The following is a 26,564-nucleotide window of genomic DNA, read 5'->3' as shown; positions in this document are numbered from 1 at the left end:
GAATGCTTGCTATTGTCCGTAATCCGCCCAAACCCGTCGCCGAAGTCGTGACCGAAGACACAACCATTGAGAAGGCCCTCGAAATGCCTACTAACAGTACGTTCGCAACTTTGTTGGCGTGGCCAACGTGAACTACGTCAAAAACATTTGGATTCCGGCAGAGAGCCTATGGGATGCTATCCACGGAGTAGTGAGGTAGTGTCAGGTTTTTGAACAATGATAAATATAAGAAACTCAGTGAACGACGCTTTGTTTGAATAATACCCGAAACCCACAAAAAATACAACGGATAGCGACAGCCCATTAACAATGGGTAAACGCGTGAAGAAGTAGAGACAATGGTAGTAAGAGTTCGAATAAACGGAAAAAAGTGTAAGTCAAGGAGTGAAAGAAAAGGACACACAGTGCGTTGTTTTAGCTTGAGGGCGTCGGCACGTCCGGTGCTTGCTTCACATGTCTGGTAGCTTGGAGGTCACGTCCCGTAGCCCGTGGAAGAGCAGCGCGCTCGAGCTCCCGTCAGTGGTGTGGGCAACGCAGCTCTCTTCAAGTGACGCTGTGTTTTAAGTGCGAATGCACTTTATAAGCGACCCCAAACCTTCCACCGCTTGCGGCGGCGGCGGCGGCGGCGTCCGCAGTCCTCTCCCTAGCAACGGCGTGGAGCATAGAGGAGCGTCGGTAGCAACGGCGCAGTGACGTCACTCACCACGTGACGACACGCCCCTCACCACTCCTCGCGGCGCGACGGCGTGCGCGCGCGCGTCCCTCTCCCTTCCCCGCGCCGTGACGTCACACACTCCACCCCTCTCCCCGGCAGCTGCCGTGCGCCGCTGCGTGTCACTTTCCCTCCCCGCGCCGTGACGTCACGCACCCGCACCTCCTCTCCCCTCGCTCGGCTGCAGCTGCCGTGCGCCGCTGCGCGCGTCCCTCTCCCCTTTCGCTCGCCTCCTCTCTCAGCCACCTGGCTCGGTGCGCTCGGCGCGGCGTGCCCCCCTATATATGCAGCGATAAACTGCCAGACCTCCGTGGGTCGGCTCGCGCGCGCTCTCTCGCTAGTCTCCTGGCTCGCTCTGCTCCAGTTTATACCGTTCGCTGGCTGGGCGCCTCTCAAGGCGATGTCAGAATTACTACGCCGTGTACTCTCGGCGCAAGAAATGCATTCGCACTTCCTCACGATTCCCTTCGGGGAGGTGGGGGCAATTTTTTTCCGATGCCCGGCGAGACGACGTCCCTGTGGAGTGTATGTCTTGGAGGTATGCTTATGATCTCTTGGGTATGATCTCTTGGGGCTCGGCACAGATTCCGTCACCCGACGTGCCCCTCATCCCGGTCACGCCCCACACTCCTCGTCTCGCTCTCACTGTTCTTTTTCGGATCGCGTCTGCCGCCAGCCGCTGTCGCTGGCAGCTTTCGATTGGCTGGTGGCTAGCGCGAGCTCGTGCCGTGGTCATGAGTGCTCGGCGCCGTAGCTGGTGTCAAGCATTTTAAGTGCGAATGCACTTCTTAAGCGACCCTGAACCTGCGTCCACCGGCGATGTCCGCATAGCATACCCACGTGGGGGATTGGCCAGGAATCTCCTCGTCTTCCTTGGCAACGGGGGGAGATTGGCGCGCGCTGCCTGGCCGCTGACATGGCACATACCCACGGGGGGGATTGGCCAGGAATCGGGCGTGTACCCACGTGGGGAATTGGCCAGGAATCGGGCGTGAGAAGGGCTAATGCACCCGCTTAAAGGAGTACTGACACGAAATTTCAAAGCTGAGATCCGCTCTAGCAATGAAGTACGACAACACAAATAGGTGTCTCTGCATAAATGCATCTTTCTTTGTAGTTGTGTGTGTGTGTGTGTGATCTCTCTTTCGCGAACATTACCGAACCGCGCAAATTCAACTCGTGCATGCGCACTTTCACATTCTTCCTCTCGAGGAAATGCGGGGAATTTTTGGCGGAGGATCTCACGCGTGTCTTCTGCTTCGTAGTTTCTTTTCGTCGTCCTCTTTAAACGGCGTTTGTTTTAAATGCGAATGCATTTCTTAGTCGGGGGTTGTCGTGCTCCGTCGGCGTGTGCCTGCATTCCTCCAGCGCGAGCGCACGTGAGCGCGCGCCTCGTAGTTCTGCCTTCGTCGTCGTCGTAAATGTGAATGCATTTCTTAGTCGGGGGTTGTCGTGCTCCGTCGGCGTGCGCCCGCAGGTGTTACCTCTCCGCGCTTCTCCTCTCCCTAGCAACAGCTGTGGCGCGCCTAGCAACCGGAGCAGGTGGTAGCTCGGGCGGGAGTAGCGGAGGGCAATGGGAGAGGAGGAGCGCGCTCGGGCGTGTGAGGGCGCTCGCATCGCGGAGCTCGGGCGGAGTAGCGGAGAGTGAGTGGAGAGGAGGAGCGCGCTCGGGCGTGTGAGGGCGCTCGCATCACGGAGCTCGGCGGGGGAGAGAGCTCGCGTGCGGGGCAGGCGTGTTGCGTGGGTCTCTCTCTCCTCTCCGCGTACCCTCTCTCCGCTCGCTGCGCTCGGAAAATGTATATAAAGGCAGTGGAGCGCACGCCTCTCTCCGTTACTGCTTGCCGCAGCGCACTCATCGGTGCACCCAATGCATTCCCATTTCCGCACGTTCCCCTTCGGGGAGGTGGGGGGAGTTTTTTTTTGTACTTGCGAATTGTTCGCATGACAAAGGCACTGTGGACATTTCTGAAACGCCGCCGCCGAAACTCGCTTCCCTTACCGACATGATTTGGGAAGACGTGCTACAAGCGCTGGGAACTTCAACGACGCCAGAAGCACCCTGCGAGCCGCAAGCCATGTCGTACCCGGCTGCTGTCCGTGAGCCTCGCCCACCTGTAGCCTATCGTCACGAGGCTCCGTACCATCGTCCTCTGTCGCCGGCCGTAGCATTTGTGGTGCAATCCCCCACCCCAAGGAAGACCGACGTGTGGCGAACGCCCGATAATCGTCCGCTGTGCTACCACTGCGGAGAGGCCGACCAGATCTACCGTCGCTGCCCCTACAAGAGGCTTAGCCTGCGAGTGTTCACCGTCGATGCACCACGTCCCCGACCCAGCCAGCGCCCTCCTGAGATCGACAAATACCTGTCAAACAACAACAATGATCCAGCGCGCTTCAACCGGTCGCTATCACCGTACCCAGTCCGGTCTTTAAGCCGTCGAACTAACGCAGACTTCACGCGGCGGACGTCCCCCAGCCCACGGGGGGGGGACTAAAACCAGCAACTCCTGGAGGTTCTCGGTGTAAAGCTGTACTACGGCGGAAAAATGAAAGCTCTCCAACGATGCAACTACTCCTCGAAGAACATGATTCACGACATGCCCTCTGCCCGACAACCCAATCTAACCCGGATGCGACTCCCGAACACGACAAGTACGACGACAACGATAACGATTACGCATAGTGCCCAAACTTCAAGACGTAGAAGTCGAGATACGAGGCCCAGACGCACTGGGAACTCCAGGAGGAAGGCGTCCGACGTCCAGTTGTCCATCGACAGCTTTCATGTAGTCGCCCTCATACTCACGGAAGCCGTCTACTCAGTAATGATCAGATCATTCGTATCTAAGATGAAGAAAGTTTCGAGCAGAAAAGACGGTCCGCACATACCCACAGCAGAAGGCTATCTCGTAACGTCAAGTGGAACGTGCACATCGCTCGTCACCATAAACAGAACCACTTTCCCTGCTACGTTCGTCATTTTGCCTAACTACTCATATGACGTAATTCTTGATGGACACTGTTCCAATAATCTATCTGCAGATCAAGTCGATAACTCTTACCGCGATCACTCCATGATGCTGGAACCGATGATGATGATGATGTTTAGATTTTTATGGCACAAGGCAGACTGAGGGCAAAGAGCGCCAAAGAATGGTTAGGTCATTTAGTGACATGAATGTAAAAGTAAATCATTTCAGTAAAAATAAATGAAGTAAAACACAGGCGAATGGAGATGACTGGTGTAAAGGGCCAGGTTGTCGTTATGCTTGGTAAGAGATGAAATGTAAAAACTTCACATCAGTGAGAAACTTAACAACACGCTTAACGGAAAACATGGGCTCGTCTCGTAAAGTATGATGGGTAACGGAATATGTTGTCTGTACAGTTGAGGAAAGCGTATGCATCATGTTGTGTCAAGTGTCTTGCATTGAATAAATATCTGGATTACGGATAGGGCGTCTCCACACCCGCTGCAAATAGATCTTGGTGATCCAGTGAACAGGTGGGAGTGTGTTACTTGTGTGTGGCCTAGCCGTAACCTTGTTAAGGTCACTTCGGTGTGTCTGGTTTGTGAGTCAGTTGTGTATCGACCCAGCGTGGTCTCATTACATGTAGTTTGTTGTCTGCCTGTTCACTCCAGCGCGTTTGCCATGTTTTATGTAGGTGTGGTCTGATGAGTGGCTCGAGGTCAGTGTAGGGTACTGTTGCTATGTCTACAGTGTTTCCGAGTACAGCAGCAGCGGCCCTTTCATCAGCCAACTCATTGCCAGCGATCCCAGCGTTGCCTGAAACCCAGCAGGCGGTCACATTCAGATCTGACGCGTACGCTGACATCAAAGATTTAAAAACCAGATTGCAACATAATTTTCGCAAGACCTTTGGTATGATAATGTGCGCGGGAGGGTAAGTGAAACTCTGAAAATAAGGGAGTTAGCGATATTGGGTTCGATAATGTGATTAAAAAACAGAACTATACCAAATGCTTCCGCCGTAAAAATGCTGTAGTAGAGATTAATGCTTTTACAGGCAGAAGTTGGAACCATGTGCAGCACAACAAACCGCAGTGGACGTTTTTGACGCATCAATAAAAGATTCTGCCACCCCATATTTCTCCTGAAGATGCTTAAAATGCTGCCAAATGGCAGTTGTGGGCACCTTGTTTTTCTTCATTTGATTAAAAGACAGAAGTTTTGAAGGTGTCTAAAAACGAGATAGAATGTTCACAAGCCTCCTCGCTCGCCTTGAGAGAGAAAGGCACAGAAATAGATGGACGATTTAAAAACAGTTGAGATATAGATGTATCGTTCACTGTACATTTCATGCCATGGTTACACATTGATTCAGTTTGAAAAGCGTAGAATAAATCGACATTATTTGGCTGGTACCCTAAGCACCAGAAGTCGCACTCGACGTACGGGCTTTGCACGGGACTGCTACAGAAAGCACCAGACGCAAGCCGAACGCCAAAGTGCTGCACTGGGTCGAGAATTTATAAACCTGTTTCCCTTGTTTCATTTACTGAACCATATACAACACTCCCGTAGTCCAACCGCGAGCCTACCAGAATGGTAAACACCCACAGCAGAAGTTGTTTGTCAGCACCATACGAGTGATCCTACAAGACCTTCGAACATTCATTGTTTTAAGACATTTCTCTTTTAGTTGTTTCATATGGGGTATAAAGAAAGTTTTTATTAAGAATTATATAGGAACTTGTGTTCTTTTTTGACCGGAAAAGGGACACCTTCAGTTTGTTGTCTGGATTTGGCCTGATGCCACGCCTTTTGGAAAGCACAACACAAGTGCTCCTATGTGGGTTCAGCTTACAAACGTTCTGATTAGCCCAGACAGCTGGTTTATTGACACCAAGCTGGACTTGGCGTTCGCAGATTGACATATTGCACGTTTTAAAAAAGATTTGCACATCATGTACATACATTGTACAAAAAGGTTTGTGGCAACACCTTTCGAAGGGTTGCCACACCTTGTGGCAACACCTTTCATCTTGACTATGGACAATATGCAGCTCAAAACGCTAACGGGAGGCACGCTATATTCCTGCAAGAAAACATTTGAAAGGGCAGATCCAACTCTTACACGTAAGGTTCGTTCTGCCAGGTAGCTATAGTGTTAAACATATTTCCCGAAACAACCAATGCTTTTAGGTCGCTATATTCCAGTATCGCGAAGGGGTGTGGTAGTATTTCTCTAGGTCAAAACAGACCGTAGCATAAAACTGTTTGTGTACAAAGGCATCCTTGATATACGACTCAAGGGCTACAAGTTGGTCGTTTGTGGATCACCTCACCCTGAATCTGGCCTGGCAGCTGCCGAGAAGACCATTGTACTCTAAGAAGTACACGAGTCTCCTGTTGATCATCTTCTCGAGAAGCTTGCACAGTCAGCTTGTGAGGGCGATCGGTCGATAATTGGTGAGAGAAGGGTCCTTGCTCTCCTTCAGAAACGCCACTACAATACGCTCTCTCCAAAATTTTGGAATGTGCCCCGAAAGCCATACATTGTATAGGTGTAGGAGTGTTTCAAGGGTATCTGGGTGTAGGTGTTGTATTATATTGTATGTAATCTTATGTGCGCTTGGAGCTGAAGGTGTACTTGTGCTCAAGGCAGCCCTCAACTCATACAGTTTAAATTCAGAATTGTTACCTAATTTTGACCTAGCATTGTGATGTGGGTACTTCTTTTCACAAGCATTTTTATGTTTCACGAAAGTGTTTGTGTAGTGTGCAGAGATGGAAACATGTTGGATGTGTTGTGCAAGTGTGTTAGCCTGGTCTCCAAATGTTTCTCCTGTTGTATTGACCAGGGGCAGGCTATGTGTATGTTGTTGTTTAAGGTAACGTATTCTTTTCCATACCTTGTGAGTGTCTGTGTAGGACTCTATGGATGCAAGGTAAGCTCGCCAATTATCCCTTTTCGCCTCACGACGCACATGCTTTCCAAATACTTTTGCCCGTGTAAACGAGATGAGGTTATCCGAGGTTGGGTACCGGCGAATGACACCCCACGCCTTACTCTGGGCCTCTCGTGCCCGCCTAGAGGCCTCGTATAACCAGGACCTTCCTGGGTTGCGGGACGCACTGTAGGCCTAGAGAATGGACTTTTGGGAAGCGTCGAGGATGTGCGCTGTGAAGAGTTGGGCGGCTGCCTCCACGTGTAGGTGTTTTATGGATGTGTGATTTAGTTTAGATGTTTCTGTGAATGTAGTCCAGTTTACTTTTGATTCATGAAAACTCTTATGGGAAGGTGGGCTGAATAGGCTTTTACCTATATATTGCCATGCTGGGGAACGACGTCATTTGGGAAGAGGTTCAGCAAGCCCTGGGAACATCAACAGTGCCAGAAGCACCCCGCCAGCCGCAAGCCGTGACCTACGCAGCTGCTGCCCGTCGATTTCGCCCACCTGCACCCTATTGTCACGGTAGTCCATACTGTCGTCCCCTGTCCGACCATCTGTGATGCAAATCCCCGACCCGAAGAAGACGGACGTGTGGCGAACGCCAGATAATCGTCCGCTGTGCTACGACTGCGGAGTGGTCAACCACATCTACCGTCGCTGCCCCTACAAGAGGCTCGGTTTGCGAGGGTTCTCCGTCGACACACCCCGCCCCCGACCCGGCTAGCACCTATCGGAGATCAAAGAATACCTGTCCAGCATCAGCCATGGACCAGGCCGTTCCAACAGATCGCCGTCGCCCTACCCGTACCAGTCGCCCAACCGCCGTAGCAATGTTGATTTCGCACGTGGAAGGTCCCCCAGCCCACGCGAGGGAAACTAAAAGCAGCAACTTCTGGAGGTAAAGTTGCACTACCGCGGAAAAATGAAAACCCTCCAACGACGCAACGACTCCCGGAAGACGATGATTCCCGACTTGCCCTCAGCCCGACGACCCGCTCTAACCCGGACGTGGCTCCTGAACACGACAACCACACGGCGCGACGCGTACCCGACATGACCGAACCTGCCGCTGAGACGACGACTACTACGCATTGTGCCCGATTGTCAACACGCACCAGCCGAGATGTGACGCCCCGACGCACCCGGAACTACGTGAAAGCAGCTTCCGACGTCCAGTTGTCCATCGACGCCTTTGACGTAGTCGCCCTTATCGACACGGGAGCAGAATACTCGGTGATGAGCGGGTCATTCGCGTCTAAGCTGAAGATAGTTACAAGATGGGACTGTCCGTATATACGCACAGCAGGAAGCCATCTCATAACGCCAAGTGGAACGTGCACATCACGCGTCACCATAGACGGCATCACGCACCCTGTGCGTGCATTTTACCTAAGTGCTCTCGAGACGTAATTCTTGGAATGAACTTTTTGACGGACAACGGCGCAATATTTGATCTGCAGACCAAGTCGATAGCTTTTTCCTCTGATCACTCCACGACGCCGCCACCGAACCCCCACCACCATGCTGCCATAAGGATCGCCGATGATCATGTCATTCTGCAACCCCGCGCAAGCTTGATGATCGCAGTCTACTCTGGGTATGGTGCTCCCGACGCTATCGTAGAAAGTGATCAAACGTTTCTTCTTAACCGTGGTGTCTCTGTCGCAAGAGGCATTGCGCGCTTTACGCAATGCATATGCCACGTTTTGGTCACCAATTTCACCGACGAGTACCAGCATCTAAACAAGGGCGCTCCAATTGCGTTCCTCGAAGAAACACAAGAAGCAAGTCCAGCAATCGCGGCCGTACATTTGAGCGCGCACGTGCAATTGCTTCCAAGCTACCGCATCCTTTCGACGTGAACTATGCGCTCCCGCAAGAAAAATGGGAGCAATATTTCGATCTGCTGCGTCGCTACGGCGAGTGTTTTTCGTCGAACACAAAATTACGTCAGACACCCCTAAAGAAGCACCGAATGATAACCGAAGATGGAACCCGACCTACCCGACAGTCACCGTACCGCGTCTCTTCACATGAGCGGGAAGCCATCCGGACTCGAGCGGCAAGCTATCCGGGAAGTCGAGGGCATGCTCAGCGACGACATTATACAGCCATCGAAAAGCACCTGGGCTGCGCCGGTCGTACTCGTGAAGAAGAAAAGGCGGTACAGTGAGGTTCTGCGTTGACTACAAGTGACTGAACAAAATCCCCGAAAAGGATGTGTACCGCTTGCCACGAATCGACGACGCGCTCGACCACCTCTGACATGCGAAGTACTTATCGTCGATGGATCTGAAAACTGGCTGCTGGGAAATTGAACTGGACGAGAGAGACCGAGAGAAGACTCATCAGAGGCGTCATCGAATTGCTCTTTTCGTTCATAAGGTGACTCTTTTCCAAAGCCTATTCATTGACGTTTACAATGCCATCCTGCAGTTTCAGGGGTATTGTAACAGTTTCATCGGTAGATTACTTTTCCGATCCCCGGAACGATCTCTCCACTCTAAATATGGACAACAGGATAAGATCTTCGAACTCGGGACAGCCTACACGAGTTCAAGGTGATGCCTTTTTGGGCTGTGCACGGCGCCAGCAACGTTTTAAAGAGTCATTAACCCTGTGCTAGCTGACCTGAAGTGGCACGCTTGCCTCGTATACCTCGACGACGTTGTCGTATTCTCCTAGACTGTCGACGAACACCTTGCAAGGTTGGAGTCTGTACTGGAAGCCATCCGTACATCGGGGTTAACGCTGGAGCCTGAAAAGTGCCTTTTTCGCGTAAAAGGATCTCTTGTCCTTGGGCCATGTCGTCAACGCCGCGGGAGTCGTACCTGACCCTGCAAAAACTTCAGCCATTGCGAACTTCCCAAGGGTGTAAGACCAGAAGAACGTGAGAAGATTTCTCAGACTGTGGGTATACTACCGGCGCTTCGTCGCAAACTTCGCACGCATTGCAGAGCCACTCACGCGCTTGAGGAAATATAGCACCTCTTTCAGCTTGGAAAACTACCAATCAAAAGCATTCTGCGAGGTGCAAAAACAACTGCAAAGCACGCCCGTGCTCGCTCATTTCGACGGAAACGCCGAATCATAAATGCACACGGACGCCAGTAATATAGGCTTGGGTGCCGTTCTCTTCCAAAAGCAAAGCGGTTGCGAAAAGGTAATCGCCTGTGCTAGCCGTGGTCTGTCGAAGGAGGAAAAAAACTACTCTGCCCCTTTTCTGCCCACGGCAATATGGCCGCCGACCGGTTCGCTTCCCCGCGTTGCCCGCTATGGGCGGCCTCCACTCAAGAAGTTTTATACTACCTACTTGATCGTAAGTGGTGCGTCTGGCGCTACGGTCGTCTTTGATAACCACGTAGCTATTCCAGAGGAAGCATAATGCTGAATGCGCATCGGACAGCCTGCCGTGTGTTGAAAGAATTACTGCACCGGTTGAGTCCTTTCGTCCGGATGTCCATCGCACACCTTTCCTTTCTCGTTTTTTCAATCACACCCCAGTTGGTCAGGTGCTTTAGGGTAAGGCATGTGCATAGCGGGGACCCTGCGTCTCGCCGTTTTTGTTGTCTTTGTTCGAACGTCAGCGTCTTCATATTTCCACATTTTTCCTGAGCCAGTAAAATTCTTTTCAAACCTTCGCTGCAGCAAAGGCGCCATCTCTCCGTCGTCTCCATGGGTGAACCAGAATTTTTGTGGTTTTGATAACTCTGCTGAGCTTCATTATTCAGTGGTTTTTGTGGGCTTCATTACCTCGTTTCTTGCGCATTGATCTTGTTTTCTTCTCAGTAAAACCTTGCAAACAAGTTAGCTCTGCAGGTTCTTGAACGGCGTTATCGTTAGTAAGATTATTCGCCATTCTTGTGACCTGTAATCGAAAACTTTCGTCGTTGCGGTTCGAGTCATCTGAGCGAGCAACAGGAACGGGTGCCTGCACTTTGTTATTCCTTGACCTAGTCCCTTGCTTGAAGGAAACAACTTGTTTCCTGACTTCTGGCTGATGATGAAGTTCTTTCAGAGGCGTCATCGAATTGCTCTTTTCGTTCATAAGGTGACTCTTTTCTAAAGCCTATTCATTGACGTTTACAATGCCACCCTGCAGTTTCAGGGGTATTGTAACAGTTTCATCCGTAGATTACTTTTCCGATCCCCGGAACGATCTCTCCACTCTAAATATGGTCAACAGGATAAGATCTTCGAATTCATAGGCGGCTTCAAATTCTTTAAATCATCGAAGTCGAGAAGTACATAAATCTCGCTGTCCAGCTTTTTTAAGATCTTATGTTTTGTCATCGGGCTTCTCTTGAACAAAAGAAGCTCACTGATTGATGTTGTCTTGGTATTCATCCGTGATTATATGTTCTTGATCAGGGTAGCCGCGTTGTTATGGATTAGGTTTCATCGCACGCAAAGGCAAACCATGTCGATGCTCGGTGTCGTTAAAGGGACACTGAAGTGAATTTGTCAAGCTCCCGTTTTGCTTGCACTGTGTAGACTGGCTCAAATTAGCACACTTTTCATCGTTTATCCGGTTGACAAATCGGTAATTATTTTACAAAGCGCGAAAGAAGAAAAACTACCATGCGCGGTTTGCGGCGGCCGCACCAACTAAGCTGTGACGTTAAGAGGAGGGGGCGCCGTGATTGGACGATGCCCAAGGTTAGCAATCAAACAAGTTTCGGTTTCGGTTTTGGTCTGTAAAACAACATGTTTGACATTCCATGGCGTCGTTGGATGGGCATTCGCAATATCCCAGTTATCGTAGTACCGCGCTTCTGCCATGTTGTCGGCTGTAAAATGCATAAGATAAGCCTCCCAGGACGGCTTGGAATCGTAGCATTCACTATCTGAGGCCTACGCAGTGCATGAACGCCCTCCGCGTCCCCGCAGACGCTCAAATGCACGCGCTTTTCCCCGATATTTGGAGCTTGCCTCGCTCATGCCTGTATCGTAAAAAGCGTGTTCGCACCAGGCCAAGGGTCTGTTGATTGTGGCCTGTGCCCACTGCCCGCAAGCAGTCGGTGCTTATGGCAACAGCACGCCAACGAGAACTCGCTAGCGCGGCAGTGCCAGCCTGTGCGAGTTCTGCGGAGTAGTTCGTGGAGCAATGAACGTTGCGGCCCAAAAAAATGTGAACTCAGTATAGAAAACATCGGCGAAAAACGAAAAAGTTAACTCACAAAAAAAAGCATGTACCCGCGGCGATTCGAACTCGTGACTGGCAAAACACTTGCGGTGACATACCTAGCGCACCAGACGACTAGGCCACAGAGGGCCGCTGGCGGCAATGGAAAATATTAGGTATATAATGTATAACCAGTTTACACTTTTATTTAGTTTAAGTATTTCAAGCAGCTTAGGTGACTATTTGTTGTATTGCGCTCGTGCAGTAAGCGTCCCCTGAGTTTCCACAATAGCTCACGTCTAGCAAGTGCATTTCGTAGACGCAAAAGCGTTCGCAGATGCGTAGTCGTGCTCCTGACCTCTGTGCTTGTTCGCCCAGCGCAAAAAAGTGCTTCCCGCACCCTAGTTTTACGCTGTACGGTAAAAATATCAGTTGATTTTATTTCCTTAGTACCTATATTGACTTCGCTCACTTTTCTCCCCCTTCAAGAGGCCTTATATTTTCCTACTGGCGTACCAGTCAGCGAAGCGTCGCATGTGCGCTTGTGCAGCGCTTGTGTGAAGCGACCTTGACTTGGAGCTAGATAGAGTGTACAAACTAACGAAGTAAAGAAAGGCCCATTCTTCCATTCCCAAACGTGTTGTGGCTTAGTTTCAACTGATCGAACGAATTGCGACGACCCGTCGGCGGCCGGCGGACTAAACGGTGGGCCGACTGACGGGGTCGCGGAAGGTCGGCGAGCCGTGCAGTAGCGCAGCCAATTGTCAGCTTCTCTCCTGCTGACGTCACACGAAAATGCCACAGAAAATGGGCGAGCGTAAAGAGAGGAGTACAGCATTTTCGAATTGATTTTTCTACTAAATAAATTCGCGTAAACGCGCACAGAGTGGTCGAAACAGGGCCCAGGGACTCCGGACTACAGTTTGCGCTCGTAATCCCGCATTGTTTACAAATCACTTCAGTGTCCCTTTAATATCTGTAGGTCGCCGAGAATAGTCCTGGTAGGAGAGAAACCTAACCCGTTTCTTCTGTTTGTCACGGCGGGAGTGCGTTAAGAGTCGGTAGCGTTGTTGAGGCAGTCTGATCGTTGGTCGCTTGGTGAGGCCTCAACTGATCCTTCGGTGGTCGCGTCGGCCTGCGGTCCGTGGTCAGCGGTCATAATATAGTCCAATCGGTGTTGTCACTCACGTCATCATTGTGGGGCGGTGCGTACTCAGCTCTTCAACTGTGTACATCTTTCCATTCTGTTGAAAAACTGAGGTGAGGACCGCGGTACGTGAGTGAATATTTATTGGTGGAAGGACGTTTACAATCACGGTGATAGTAAAGGCAGCTGCTAATAGCCCAGGTGGCACAGAAAGTGCGTCCCAAGACCGGCCATTCTATCGCCGCTTGCTGGCATGTCTGGCCAGCATCGAGGTTCTGGCAGCCACTGATCATACGATGGGCTGCAACATTCGGCAATTAGCGCTTCGGTATTTCTCCGGCCACCCGCGTTCAGTCGCACAACGGCAGCTACCCGGCTGCCAGATATTCAGTTCACTTTCGGCTGCCGATGTTGAGAAAAAGAACGGTCGAAGTACGGCTTGAGGACATTCGTTTTTCCTCCGGGATGCGGTGTTCAGCCGAAGCACGGCAACCGACCGATGCGTACTCTTGTGGCAGTTGGTGTTCTAAAGGAGATCGGCCGGTGTGCAACTGCCTCGCATTCGCTCTTTCAACGGTGAACCGCGCGTACGGCGACAGAATATTCGTTTTCTTCGGGTAATCGGTGTTATACAGAAGACCGGCCGACGCACAGCCCCAGAATGTACATTTTTCATTCGGGTAGCGGTCCTCGGCCGAATTACGGCAACCAAACGGCCGCGGAATTTTTGGCAACTGGTTGTCAAGGGGAGACAAGCCGACGTAAGGTCTCAGGTAATACGTCGTACTTTCGGTAATCGGCGGACAGCCCAACAACGGCACGATCCTGGGCGCCCAGAATTCATGCACAGACGTGTTTGGAACGAGACCCGTATTTGTAGGACCAGTTTTTCTCTGGGTGAAAGAAGAACCGTTAGGGAGCCGAATGACGCAGACGGGTTTGTTATCCGCTCGGTGTTTCTACGTTTTAAATGAACGAACTTCGTTTGTCAAACAGTAATGAGTGTTCTAGGTGAACGGGCAAGCTGCAAAGACTCATTGGACATTACCAGAGAACCTTTTGGGCCATCGGAAGGCCATTTATTGCCACAAGAAGACTGTGCCACACCGACGGGTGAGCTAAGCCTCGCCAGTCATAGCCGCTACCACGCCTCGCCCGCCGGCTTCGTCGACACATCAGCTCGAGGCTAATCACCCCCTCAAAAAATAGAGACCATTTAAGACATTCACCTGGCAGAGATGTTCGACCCGAAGTGGCGGTGGTTCACAAAAATAAGTGGCCTTAAACGGCGTCGAGCAAGCGGCCACCACGCAGGAGCTCAACCGGCGCCAGGTCAAGGACTCCCCAATAAAGAAAGGCAAGGGGGCACAAAAGCGCAAATTTTGCGGCTATTCTTATTACAATACTGCGAAAACCAATGTTGCACTATTTTGTTGGTCATAAACGTAGAACCGAGGCAGCACGGGTTTGTTCGGCCTCAGTCAAGCCGGTGTACTTTGGCCGGTGATTTTCTGTCCGGCCTTTTTCCGGCAGCCATGTTCCGCCTGAGTCCAAATGTGGGCATTTTGGCCCTATACGGCAGTAGTCCCATGGCTGTCCAACGGCCAGTGTCCGTCGGCCAGACGACCGGCTTACGTTCATACGGCCAGGTTCCAGCTGTAGGGCTCCGGCCATTCCAAAGCCACCTGTTTACGGCTGAAGTATGGCCACCGGAGGACAGCCGAGATGCGGTCGTCAGACTCCAGCCGCACTAAAGCTGCCGGAAATACGGCTGTGCTACGGGCATTGGAGTTCAGCCATAGTACGTTAACTGTATTGAGGCTGGTCACTGCATGTCGCGCAAGCAGATGACTCATGCGCTGTGCAGCAGCACAAACACAGCATTTTTGGTCCATTGCAGCCACATCAAAGTGAGCCCGCCTGCAAGCACCAGCCGTCCAGCCTTCAGCGCAGCCTTGCTTAATTATCACCGTCTGTTGACACCAAAATTTATTTATTAAATAGTGCTCACAAATCGTCGCTCCTTTAATTGCTGTGCCTATTTTACTGTCGAACACAGAAACTATTCAGTTCTTTCTAGAGCTGGAATAGATGTGGTGTCCGTGTCCTGGTATCTTCTGTGGGGCGGCTTACCTGCAATAAACGGGAAGGAGGGAGAGAGCGGCAGGCTGTTCAATTTCACAAAGATGAAAGTGCCGCTTTTAGCCATTTTATTTCAGACAATCTTCATGAGCACTTTCATGCTCTGACTAAATGAACTATTTTGACAAGAGTTGCTTGACCAGTTTTTTGGTATATTAAACCGGCGCGAATGGCATTTTGGTGCTCCACAAGAACTGAGCAGCATTCAATATAAATTCCTTCACACAAGAGTATGTTATCTACTCGGTAAAATTTTCTGATGAAGGAGGGTTTGTAACTGGGCTAGTTTGCACAATGCATGAAGTAGAACAGCGCAGGGACGGGACTAAGAGCAGGCGACAAACACGGGCGCTGACTAACAACTGTTTATTTTTGGAAAGAAAGAACATTTATACGAATACAAAAGTTAGCATGGTTATCAGAAACCGGAATGCAGAACGCGGGAAGGCATGGCAAACAGGCCGGGAAGCTCTTATCCAGCATGCGCGCGAAGATATGGGCGAAACGTGGGCTCCTCTTATACGGCAAGGTATGCGAGTTCCTTATCCAGCAAAGCCACGACGGAGGTCTGACGCATGACGATCCTCTGCTGTGAATGAGGAATGCCTCGCATATTTCACGTGTGTGCTGGCCTCTATACCTTTTTAGGACACGGCAGGCTTCAAAATCAGGCACGCACGACTTCCAAGTTTTCACATGCTGGACAAGCATGCTGCCTGTCCCGCTTTTCAGCGAGTTCGCATGTTCGCGCAGCCTGTCATTGAGACATCGTCCCGTCTGACCTATGTAAGACTTTTTATAAGACAGCGGTACTTCATAGACGACCCCTTCTTCGCATTGGGCGAAGGGCGTGGCGTGACTCTTAGTGCAGTGCTTGCGTGCTTCCTCCTGGTTGACTGTCTTGCAAAGCCCGACCAGCTTGTTGGGCTCTGAAAAAAGGAGATCCACACCAGAGCAGCCGACGATCTTCTTCAGGTTATGACTTACGCCGTGCACGTAGGGAATGACCGCTCTCTTCTTGTGCTCGTCTTGCAGGACCTTCTTTGTGAACGTGTCGCGCAGATCACAAATGATACTGTTCGCTACGCTGTGTAGGAGCTGTTCGGGATACCCGGCGGATCAGAGACGCTGTATTTGAGTGTGGAAACTAATTTCAATTGTGTGCTCCCAAGACCTGGAGAGAGAATTCTTAAGAGCAGAGCTAGCTACCACCATCTTCAACTTGGAGTGGGCCGATGAGTGCGGTTGGAGGGCCTCCTTTGATCGAGGAGCGGGCCTTTTTTGATCGAGGCGCCGTCGCAAGGACATGGCCTACGCATTTGTCGCAATCTTCATGCTGAGACCCACCACCAAATGAGGTTCTTCATGGAGTGCCAGCGGGTGGCGTGCTTCCGAGAGGCTCCTGCTGGTGGGGGCCTTCGGCGCCTCTCCCGAAAACTTCGCATTGCATCACAGACCACCGAGTTTGCTTTGCAAAGGCTGCTGTGTTCTCTCCCAAGAAAGACGCGTCCACTACCCACCATGCACACCCTCGTTGTGCTGGGCAGCGCTGATGTACCGGATCGTGTAGAAAGTGTTCTGCAGCATGGACCGAAGTTCTGCGTTCAACCTAGGCTGGATAAGAACGAACTGTTGTCTCTGGTGAGGAGCACAGCTTCGAGGACAACTGCACAAGACGTCGACAGGTGCATTAAGGAAGACGTCGACATCGTCCCTGCTGCAGTGAAGAGCAACAAATGCATGCGGACCGATAGTGTTGTCGAGGTTTTGCGGGAGGACAACCTCAAACTGCTGCAGTCCGACAAGGAAGGCGGCTTTGTGGTGACCCCTGACACCGTTTACTAGCAGAAGGCCGAAGCCACGATTCAGAGCAAATTCAAGCTGGTCCAAATCGTGAAAGAATCCAAAGTGAAGAAGCAGGCCCTCAAGCTTTGTGAGGATATGGGCCTTGAGAAGCTGGATGCCTTGGTTAGGAGCAGCAAGGCCTCCAGCCAGAGCATTTTCTTCACTGCCAAGACCCACAAAACCGATTGCCCTTTTAGGGAAATTGGGTCAGAAAGAGCAACATGGCAGTGGTTCATAAGCACCTTTCTACAACAGTCGCTCTCCGTACTAGCCATAGACGATCCCTTCCTCGTCAGACGTCCGCCAGAAATGTCAGACTTTCTGAAGAAAGAGAGGCCAAGTGCCGTACACGCCTTCTCTATCGATGTGCGAGACCTCTACTATTCATTGACCCGCCGCGGTGGCTCAGTGGCTAAGGCGTTGCGCTGCTGAGCACGAGGTCGCGGGCTCGATTCCCGGCCGCGGCGGCCGCTTTTCTGATGGAGGCGAAAAGCAAAAACGCCCGTGTGTACGAGATTTCGGCGCACGGTAAAGATCCCCAGGTGGTCAAAATTAATCCGGAGCCCTCCACTACGGCGCGCCTCATCGCCTGCGTTGCGTCGGCGCGTTAAACCCCACAATCAATCAATCAATCTACTATTCATTGCCCCACAACACTATTTTTGAAGCAGTACGAGACGGGATTGATTCGTACCGTGCGACCAACTTCCAGAATGCCTGTGGCGTAAGCATCGGTGGCTTTTTGGAATTGTTCGAGGTCTACCTGCAGTCCACCTTTGTTCACTTCAGAGATCAGCTATTCGTCCAGAAGAAGGAAGTGTGTATTGGCTCGTGCCTCGCCCCCATCCTCAGCGACTTGGTGTTGGCGCAGCTTGACAGGAAGCTACGGGAGGCACTCAAGGAGTCCGCTGTTCAGAAGGTATTCCGCTTCGTGGACGATTTTTTAATCATTTCCCGAGCAGCCTTCGCGAGCAGTGCCCAGAAATGGTGGGAGTTGTACAAGATTTTTTGTTATGTGCTCGGAGAATTCGACCTGACCAAAGACGAACCGACAAATAATGAGCTTCAATTCCTTGATGTACAGCTGCACCTAGACCGTCAGAACGCTTCTGGATGTACGTTCTTCGATCAAAGAAGGCCCTCCTACCGCACTCACCGGCCCACTCAAATTTGGTGAAGAGGGCGGTAGCCACCTCTGCTCTTAAGAATTCTCTGTCCAGGTCCTGTAAGCACACAATTGAAATTAGTTTCCACACTTAAATACAGCGTCTCCGATCCGCCGGGTATCCCGAACAGCTCCTACACAGCGTAGCCAACAGTATCATTGGTGATCTGCGCAACACGTCCATGAAGAAGGTCCCGCAAGACGAGCACAAGAAGAGAGCGGTCATACCCTACGTGCACGGCGTAAGTCATAACCCGAAGAAGATCGTCGGCCGCTCTGGTGTGGATCTCCTTTTTTCAGAGCCCAACAAGCTGGTCGGGCTTTGCAAGACAGTCAACCAGGAGGAAGCACGCAAGCACTGCACTAAGAGTCACGCCACGCCCTTCGTGCAATGCGAAGAAGATGTCGTCTATGAAATACCGCTGTCTTGTAAAAAGTCTTACATAGGCCAGACGGGACGATGTCTCAATGTCAGGCTGCGCGAACATCCCAACTCGCTGAAAACCGGAACAGGCAGCATGCTTTTCCAGCATGTGAAAACTTGCAAGTCGTGCGTGCCTGATTTTGAAGCCTGCCCTGTCCTAAAAAGGTATAGAGGCCAGCACACACGCGAAATATGCGAGGCATTCCTCATTCACAGCACAGGATCGTCATGCGTCAGCACTCCGTCGGTGGCTTTGCTGGATAAGGAACTCGAATATCTTGCCGGATAAGAGGAGCCCACGTTTCGCCCATGTTTTCGCGCGCATGCTGTATAAGAGCTTCCCTGTCTGTTTGCGATGCCTTCCCGCGTTCTGCAATCCGTTCTCAGATAACCATGCTAATATTTGTACCCGTATAAATGTTCTTTCTTTCCAAAAATAAACAGTTGTTAGTCAGCGCCTGTGTGTGTCGCCTCTGCTCGTAGTACCGTCTCTGCGCTGTTCTATTTCATGTTTTTTGATGATCTTTCATAGGGCTGATCCTAGGAGAGATCGAACTACTACTTCCATTTTCAATCTATTCTACATGTTGTTTTCACAAGTTACGTGCACACCGCTTAATAGACCATAAAAACTTAATTTTCCACTAATGTCGTTTACGATAAAAAATTCTACATGCGTTGCGAATGACGCCTTGCTTCAGGAGGCTGCAGTTGTATCCCTCTGTGTTCACGCAAGGAAAGTCGTAAGACTAGAGATTCATAATTTGTTTAAAACCAATAACGTAGCAATGGTAGTATTCATACAACAAAGCTTGCATACTGCAACGAATAAAACAATATAATCTTATTGGTAAAGTTTAAATGCGTAAGGGTATCAACCCGCCGGAGGCGAACTTCCGGATCCGCAAGTTTATTATTTTTTTGTTTATTTATTTATTTGATACCTGCTTGTCTTTGCATGCTTTAAAGCAGGGAGATACATAACACTAAGCATCTAATGTGAGACCAAATAACAAAGTATTTCCACAAAGCGCGGTAAAAATCGTCATTATAAACAGTTGGTACAATCATACGTGGAAGATTATTGCACTCTCGTATTGATCTAAGATAAAATGAATCGCACAAGGGGTCACCTTTAAAGGAATGTAAATAATTTGCTTTGAGATAGGGGTCCCACTTTGGGATATGTAGAATGACGCTTAAATATACTTCTCCCCTTCTATTCCAGTTTTCGAATGATCGATATTACCGAAACATTTCATCCTGAGGTTTCGTCTCTGATCTTTGCCGTCTTACCATTCAAGTTTATTTTTACTTTCCCTCATGCCAAGTTTGCAGTGACAATTACCTTATACGAATCGAACTGCCCTAGTCTGCGTATTTTCGAGCGTATCAACCAGCTCTTTGGTGTAGGGATCCCAGAAAACACATGCGTCCTCCAACATTGGGCGCACATGAGTAAAATAGGGTTGTTCTTTTAAGGTAGATGGAGGTTCGCTGAAATTTTATCTTGGAAAGCAAAAACACATGCAGCCGTAACTTTTGTGTTGTGAACGTGCCGATTTAACATCTAACGTCTGGTTAAATCGACTCCTAGTTCTTTATATTGCCCGGGCGTTCTTAGTGCAGTGTAATTTACGGTATACGTATTTATTTGGAATGAAGGTTCTTTTGTAAACGTGACATTAACACACTTTTTAGCATTCAACGACTTTTCTGAACCAGCACACCAGGATGTTAATAACTTAGAATCATGCTGCAGGTATTCGGAATTACGTTCATTCGCTATGGTCCTGCAAACTACGCAGTCATTCGCGAACATTTTTAACAAATATTTGAAGCCAATAGTAATAACATTCATATATAACAGAAACAAAAAAGGGCCCGCAACTGGCCCTTGGGTAATTCCTGAGGTCACGGGAACATATCCGGACAAACAGCCATTGAGAGGGACCGACTGCTCTCTTAGAGAGATATACTCGGCTTTTCATGCAATAACCGATTCATTCAGTTTATAGCCCGCCATGTACTCACAAAAAGATGATATGGAACACCTCGAAATGCATTTTTGCAGTGCAAGGAAATACAGTGAACTAATTTAAGCTGATCTATTTAAGTTTATACAGTCAACTAATTTAAGCTTAACTCATAAAGCTGCGTTGAGCAAGAAAAACCCGACGGAATTCGTGTTTGCTAGGATCCTGGCGATTATTTTTAAATAAATGAGTCATTTCCGAACTGTAGCTTCGATTGATTGTGGGGTTTAACGCGCCGACGCAACGCAGGCGCTGAGGCGCGCCGTAGTGGAGGGCTCCGGATTAATTTTGACCACCTGGGGATCTTTATCGTGCGCCGAAATCTCGTACACACGGGCGTTTTTGCTTTTCGCCTCCATCAGAAAAGCGGCCGCCGCGGCCGGGAATCGAACCCGCGACATCGTGCTCAGCAGCGCAACGCCTTAGCCACTGAGCCACCGCGGCGGGTCAATGAATAGTAGAGGTCTCGCACATCGACAGAGAAGGCGTGTACGGCACTTGGCCTCTCTTCCTTCAGAAAGTCTGACATTTCAGAAAGTCTGACAGTCAACTAATTTAAGCTTAACTCAACAAGATGCGTTGAGCAAGAAAAACCCGACGGAATTCGTGTTTGCTAGGATCCTGGCGATTATTTTTAAATAAATGAGTCATTTCCGAACTGTAGCTAAGCTCACCTTCAAACACCACAACTAAATTAACATCCAGGCTTTGTAATTAAAAAGACTCTGTTGTTATGGCAAATTTAAATGAACACGTGTTTCAAAATAGACGGTCATAAATTCTCATAAAGCAGGGCAGGAAGTCGAGCTTACCAATGCCCGAACTTAGCCTCTTCTACGTTTATCACCAAGAAAATAGTACAACATTGTTTTTTGCGGTATTATAGTAAGAAGAATAGCCGAAAACGTGCGCTTTTGTAGGCCCTTGCCTTTCTTTGGTGGGGAGTCCTTCACATAGCGCCGGTTGAGCTCCTGCGTGGTGGCCGCTTGCTCGACGCCGTTTAAGGCCACTTATTTTGGTGAACCACCGCCACCTCGGGTCGAACATCTCTGCCGGGTCGATGTCTCCAATGGTCTCCATTCTTTGAGGGGGTCAATAGCCTCGAGCTGATGCGTCGACGAAGCCGGCGGGCGAGGCATGGTAGCGCCTATGACTGGCGAGGCTTAGCTCCCCCGTCGGTGTGGTACAGTCTTCTTGTGGCAATAAATGGCATTTCGATGGCTTAAAAAGTTCCCTGGTAATGTCCAGTGAGTCCTTGCACCTTGCCCATTCACATATAACACTCACTACTGTTTGACAAACGAAGTTAGTTCATTTAAAACGCAGAAACACCGAGCGGATAAAAAACGCGTCTGCCTCATTCGGCTACCTAACGGCTCTTTCTTCACCCAGAGAAAAAATTGGTCCTACACGGGCGGTTCTCCTTCCAAATATGTCTGCGCATGAATTATCGGCGCCCGTACCCGTGCCATTGTTCGGATGTGTGCCACTTACCGAAAGAATGACGTATAACCTGAGACCTAACGTAGGCTGGTCTCCTCTCGAACACCAGTTTCCAAAATTCTCCGGCAGTTCGCTTGCCGTAATTCGGCTAAGACCGCTAACCGAATGAAAAATGTACATTGTGGGGCCGTGCGTCGGCTGGTCTCCTGTATAGCACCGGTTGCCGGAAGAAAAAACTCCCACCTCCCCTCGCGGGAACCCCTGTGTAGATGCGATGCATAGGGGGTTCACGTTGCAGCGTTGGACAGCGGACTAACGGCGCTGGAACAATGGAGCGGAGCGGCGCAGGCACCGCGTTTTATAGCGCGCATAAAGGTGAGGGGATTGAAAATAAAAGCACTTGTTCGATCTGTCCTAGGATCAGCCCTGTGAAAGATCATCAGAAAAGTTGATCGAGTAGAAAATGTTTTGCAAGAAAACCGCGCGAATACTGGACATACTTTTTGTGCAAAGGAAATTATATTCAATTTTCCTCAGTTCTTGTGGAGTACCAAAACGCTTCTTAAAGGAATTGGAGCCGGTTTTATATACAGCAAAACTGGTCAAGCAACTGTTGTAAAAATAGTTGGTTTAGTCGAAGCATGAAAGTGCTCACACGAAGATTTTCCTAAATGAAATTGCTAGAAGAGGCACTTTTATCTTTGGGAAATTCAACAGCCTCTGCTCCTGCCCCACCCCCCTTCCCCGTTTATTACAGGTAAGCCGCCCCACATAGGAGGACCTGGAGAATACATCTACTCAAGCTCTACAAAGAACTGAATATTTTCTGTGTTCGACAGTAAAAGAGCCAAGCAAATAAAGGAAAAACAATTTGTGAGCACTGTTTAATGAATGAATTTTGCTATCAACTGAGGCTGGTAATTAAGCAAGGCTGGGCTGAAGGCTGGACGGGTGGTGGTTGCGCGCGTGCTCACTTTGATTTGGCTGTATTAGACCCAAAATGTTGAGTTTTTGCTGCTGCACAGCGCGACTGAGTCATCTTCTTGCGGGACATGCAGTGACCGGCCTCAGTACAGCTAACCTACTGTGGCTGAACTCCAATGCCCGTAGCACGACCGTAGTTCCGGCAGCTTTAGTCCGGCTGGAGTCTGACGACCGCAACTCGGCTGTCCTCCGGTGGCCGTACTTCGGCCGTAGACGGCTGACTTTGGAATGGTCTTAGCCCTACGGCTGGAATCTGGCCGTATGAACGTAAGCAGGTTGACTGGCCGACGGACACTGGCCGTTGGACAGGCATGGGAGTACGGCCGTTTACGGCCAAAGGCCCACATTTGGACACGGGCCGAATATGGCTGCCGGAAAACGGCCGGACAGAAAATCACCGGCCAAAGCACACCGGCTTGTTTTCGGCCGAACAGTCCTGTGCTGCCTGGGAGCCACCTCTTCCACTTCTAATATTTTTAACACTAATTTCTCCGAGGCGTACCACGATTTAAACAAGGGCTATGCAAGAAGCAGGTGCGAATCGCAAGAAGCAGGTGACGTGATCGCGGTCACAGACTTTCAACGTGCATCCAAAGACACCTTCGAGCTTCGGCATCCCTTCGACAAGGATTCGGTGCTACCGGAGGAAAAGCGGAACTGTAGTGACGATGAACGGTGTACATTGTAGTCACAGCCGAACCCCTGTGCGCCATGCGCGGTGGCGGCGTAAACGGTATTGCGAGTGCCAGGTGAACTACCAGCATGGGCGATGACGACGAGCGTCATTCTGCGGCGTCGCTAGCGACGAGTGCAGTAGACTAAACCACCTCCGTCTTGAATCGCGATTCCTGCCTCTCATCTGATATTGCGGCTGTGAGCAACAAACCTCCTTAGAGAACCAATTATTTCTTTGCTGGGTCACTACAGGCAGTATTTTTCTTCGATCTCCAAATTACGTAAGACTCCTGTAACGCAGCACCGAATAATAACCGAAGATGCAGCCCGTTCTACCCCACTGTCACCGTACCGCGTGTTTTCACAGGAGCGGGAAGCCATACGGACACAAGTGGAAGATATGCTCAGCGACGACATTATACAGCGATCGAAAAGCCCCTGGGCAGCACCGGAGAAAAAAGACGGCACAGTAACGTTTTGCGTTTACTCCCCGTGACTGAACAAAATCACCAAAAAGGACACAAAAATCACCAAAAGACGCCGTAACAGTCTCGCCCGACCCGGCGAAAACTTTAGCCATTGCGGACTTCCCAAGACCGAAAGACAAGAATGGAGTACGAAGAATTCTCGGAGTGTGCGCATACTACCGGCCCCGCGTCGCAAACCTTGCACGCATTGCAGAGCCACGCACACGCTTGACAAAAGATAGCACCTTTTTTAGCTGGAAAAACGCCAGAAAGAAACATTCCACGAGCTGACACAACACCTGCAAAATCCGCCCGTGCTTGCTCATTTTGACTATAACGCTGGTAGACAACTGCACAAGAACGCCAGTGATAAAGTATTGGCTGCTGTCCTTATCCAAAAGCAAAGCGGTTGCGAAAAAGTAATCGTTTTTGCCAGTCGTGGTCTGTAGGAGGAAAAACCTACTCAGCCTCTGAGAAAGAGTGCCTCGCTATTATATAGGCCATTTGAAAATTTCACCTATACGTGTATGATGGAACATTCAAGGTTGTTACAGACCGCTATGCCCTGTGTTGGCTGGCCATTTTGAAGGACCTTTTAGGCCGTCTTGGGCGGTGGAACTTGCGCATCCAAGAGTAAGACGTTACAATCTTCTATAAATCCGGCAGGAAACACGCCGACGCCGACTGCCTGAATACAGAGGCGGCGAAGCAGGAGTAAACAAAGTGACGTGCGCAGGCGTGTGTCGGCGATTCGAGTGCAGGAGCCTACGCTCTACGGGAATTTTTCTTTCGGCGCGAATGTTTCTCGAACCGTCGAATTACATGCAGAACATTGTAGATCAAACGTTATTGTTCTAGGCTGTTGACGTGAGTTGGAAATGCTCTCCTAATCCAAAGAAAGAGAACACGTGCGGCATATAAATAAAGAAAGCAACACGCGCTTTTCTTAGCAGACAGAAGATACCTTGCCACGATTCTGAGACAGACACGACTGTAGTTCAACGGCTCACCGAGCAATACAGGGTCACCAATCTTGAGCTTATCGCTATCCGCCTTGCCATTACTCGAATAGTGTATCCGTCATCTCGCACCCATTGTATTCACACTGACTCGCAAGCTGCGTACACCGCCGGCCGTGCACGGGGAGCAGACTACTCCATTTTTAACACGATTCGGACGGAAGCCCATCACCTGCTGGAGGAAGGCTGCAATATATTCCTCAAATAGATTCCTGCACATGAGGGAATTACCGGGAACAAAAAGGCACACTAGGCAGCGCGTGCTGCAACTGTCTCCGCACCTTTGTCTGGATGCGCTGTCGTTTCCACTTCTTGGGCCATTGCCGATTTTGCGCACCTGCCGTCTCCTCTAATGGATAGGGCCGAGACATGGAATCGTGCTCGATGCTATCACCACAGCATTCTCCATCACTTGGTCAATTACGAGAAAATATATCGGCGACCACCGTTTAGAATGGTTAGTTTGGAATTGTTCCATCGAAGGATAGAGGCTGTAATTCTTCGCCAAGCCTAGACTGGCCAAATTATGTCCCCAGCACGGCTACACCTTATCAGTCCGCGCTCATACGTGACCCCACAGTGCCCATCATGCCCCGGAAGAGGCACTTCTGGACACCTTCTGTGGAATAGCTCTGCCTTTACCGTGGTTCGGGAGGCTGCACTCCAGTCTCTCGGCGGACGGCGACGTGGCACCCTCAAGTAGTGGATCGATCCACCATCACACATTGGACCATCGAATGCACTTCTGCTGTGGCGGGCTTTTCTTCAATTTTTTTCCGACGAGGGAGGACCTGGCCGTTTCTTTGCAGAGCCGACCTCGGGACCACCCCCCCTTGAAGACGTGGAAAGTGGGCCCCTCTCCCTCCCCCATAAAACCCCCTTTCTTTCGCATGGTTTCTATCCTGTAAATGCAGAAATAAAGGCCTAAAAAAGAATACAACACGCGCTTCCAACGACACACCGATAACACACACCACCGCAGCCGAGCGTAAAAGCAAAATAAACAAACCCAATTAATGATTCGCTGAAATAGATAAATCCAATGATAAGAAAGCGGCAAATATACTCCCATTAGGCTGCCGCATATATCTTGAAAACTATATAAATATCTCTCTAAAAGCAACTATAAGTAACGAAAAGTTATACATCTGCTTAAGCCTCCCGAAACATTTCTTTAAACGCAACTCTCCCTTTCTGCCACCTAAACACATCCCGTTTTGAGAGACAATTCAAATAAAGCCAGCTACCCATGGAGTACGAAACCGCCTCCGAGGCAGAGGAGACAGAGAGAGAGAAGGAGAAAACTTTACTCCGTACACCGCCCTAGTCTGGGCTTTCGTGTCACAGTTTCTTCGTTAGGAGGCGGCTGGTCAGTAGAACTCCCAGAGGTCGTCCCTAACATGAGGGCAGTGGGCCACCAGCAGTTTTTGCGTCATCTCGACATTCACGCCAAGACCCGA

At 50.1% G+C, this 26,564-nt stretch overlaps 1 long non-coding RNA gene across 1 annotated transcript in view; it reads right to left on the bottom strand.

The window, feature by feature from the left end:
- The window catches only part of LOC144162277 (uncharacterized), a 185,700-nt gene that overhangs the window by 21,542 nt on the left and 137,594 nt on the right, over positions 1–26,564 (bottom strand). The gene's annotated exons all lie outside the window — the stretch shown is intronic.

This window comes from Haemaphysalis longicornis, unplaced genomic scaffold (assembly GCF_048455015.1).
Source record: "Haemaphysalis longicornis isolate Haplotype H1 unplaced genomic scaffold, Haemaphysalis longicornis Haplotype H1 scaffold_12, whole genome shotgun sequence".
NCBI lineage: Eukaryota > Metazoa > Arthropoda > Arachnida > Ixodida > Ixodidae > Haemaphysalis > Haemaphysalis longicornis.
This window is presented reverse-complemented; position numbering and strand designations above follow the sequence as displayed.